The sequence below is a fragment of the Crocuta crocuta genome, unplaced genomic scaffold (genome assembly GCF_008692635.1).
Source record: "Crocuta crocuta isolate KB4526 unplaced genomic scaffold, BGI_CrCroc_1.0 scaffold443, whole genome shotgun sequence".
NCBI classification, from domain to species: Eukaryota; Metazoa; Chordata; class Mammalia; order Carnivora; family Hyaenidae; genus Crocuta; species Crocuta crocuta.
In genome coordinates, this window is record NW_027529446.1 from 573,995 (window position 1) to 576,472 (window position 2,478).

Sequence of the window (2,478 nt, forward strand, 5' to 3'; positions counted from 1 at the left end):
CCCTGCTGACCCCCTCCGCCCTGTCGGGTCAGCCCCTCAGACACGCTGAGCGGGCTGTCCTGACCCCACAGGCCGCCCGACCTTGTCTGCGCCCCGCCAGGCCAGGACGAGGCTGTCCTCCCCTGGGAACTGCACCGCTGGGCAGCAGGCATTGGCTGGCCACCCACACGGCACAAGACGACAGCCTCTCTGGCCGCCCTTCCACCTGGCTCTGAGTGAAGATCCGGGATCCCAGGATGGGTCGGGGCTGGGGAGGCAGGCTGGGGGGACGGGGGCCCAGCGGAGGCTGGCCAGGGCTCTGTGAGGCTCGGGACAGAGGCCCCAGTCAAATCCAGAGCCCTGATGAGGCCTGAACCCCAGCTTGGCCAGCCAGGACTGTCCGGGGACAGCCTGCCTCTGGACTCCACACTGAGCCACAAGTGGGGAGCCTCGGGCCAGAGCCAGCCCGGGGCAGTCCCCGGGGAGGGGGAGGAGCGCCCAGGAAGGGACTGGGCAGGGGCACCCTGAGAACTCCTCTCCTCCCAGACGGAGGGTCCCAGCCAAGATGGGCTGTGCTGGCGTCAGCAGGAGGGGCAGGCAGCCCAGGCGGGGCTCCAGGCAGAGGTGAGACCCCCACGGCCTGTGCTGGGGGCCCCGGCCCAGAGCAGAGATCCTAGCTGGGTTCCGGGCATAGCTCAGCTCTCCCAGGCCCTCTGAGGGAACGCACCCCCCAAATAGCAGCCTTCATGGGTGCGCTGGACCCAAGAACAAAAAGGAAGGGGAGGGAGGGGCTGGGGTCCTGAGGAAAGACAGTGTGGGGGCTCCTGGCTCCCTCATCTGCTGACTGAGGCCAGAGCAGCAGGCAAGGCCGCAAAGCAGGCCGGAGCTGGGCAGGGGGCCAGCAATGGGGTGGCAGAAGTGCGTGCCACGGCCATTCCCTAAGTTCACATCCACTGGGAACTGGGAACCGGGCCTCACCTGGAAACAGCCTCTGCTCATGCGAACATACCGGGGTAGAGCGGGCCCTAACGCAGACTGGTGCCTTTGTAAGAGGGAAATTCAATCACAGACACAGAGATGGCCGTGTGACCCTGGGGACAGGCACTAGAGTGACCGACCACAGCCCAGGCCCTGCCACACCTTGACCTCAGACTTCTGGGCTCTAGGACTGAAAGAGAATAAAGCTCTGTGGTTTAAGCAGCCCGGTGTGGGGTCAGTTGTCCGCCCCGGGACATTCCGACCGGAGGGGGAAGCCAAGCCCAGCTGGGGCCACCCCAAGCCTCAGCCCAAATCCTCGTGATCCCTGGGAGCGCTGCTGACCAGGAGCTCCGGGCCGGGCTGGCAGTGGGCACGGGACCTCGGATTTCTAGAGCTCCCAGGAGGCGTCCGGAACGCAGCAGCCTGAGACGCCGTGGACGGGCAGGGGTGTCGTCAGGGCAGGAAGGGGGAGCCCCTCCATCTGGGACGAGGACCAGGCCGGCTGACCCGGAATCCCCACGTGAGAGCACGGCTGGGCTGTTTCCAGTTCTGTTCTCAGCAGGCCCCCAAAGGCCCCCCCAGACCCCATTCCGCAGGCCGCGTCTCAACTGAAGGGGCCCCCACACGCCCTCGCCTGGGGCCCAGCACCCCCGCACACCCTCCCTAGCACAGGCAGCGGCCACGCTGGGCCGGACGCGAGCCTGGACACGGCGCTGGCCTGCGTGGCCAGCACGGGGCTGGATGCGAGACCGGGAAGGGGACCGCGAACGGAGGTGGCTGCGGCGGGAGCGACACCACGCACCCCAACCTGACTCCCAGGAGCCGCAGCAGCACTCAGCGCCCCGCACGCCACCCAGGGTGGGTGCGGGGACAGGCGCGCGCCACAGACGCAGGCCCCACGGAGCACGCGGCAGGTGTCATCGCTCTCCTCGCTGGCCCAGGCAGGGGAGAGCCAGGAGGGCAGGGCCGAAGGCCAGCCCCACGGCGCGGCGGCCGCTTTATAAAGCAGCCTGTGACGGACGCCGGGTTGGCAGCAGCTCTCGGGAGGCCAGTCAGGGCACTCTGCCAGCCCCCCAGGCACAGTTTTGGGGGCACACAGCCCCGCACACCCATCCAAGGGCCCAGAGGAGCCTGGGGACCGGGACGGAGTCTCCTGAGTCATGGCTGAGGACATCTGAGTCTGGGTCTCAGGGGCACATGGTGGCAGCAGTCTACCTGCCGACGGGCGGGGATGGCGTCCCGGCTGCTGCACCGGCCAGCTCCTCCGCGGTAGACCTTTAAACCTCTGTCCCCACGATCACCCACACCTCCTACAGGCGCTGAGCGCCTTCCACACGGCTTCTGGGAAGTGCCTATTCAGGTCTGCGCTTACTCGCGGTTTTTAAAAGGCATCACATACGCTAAGCTTGTGGTCTTCTCTGACACCCACATCTTCCCCTGAGCCAAAGCCCACCGGCCCGACTTCCTGGTCCTTTGACAGCGATGTGCCCTGCGCTATCTGTCCGTGCAGAGGGTGGTCTG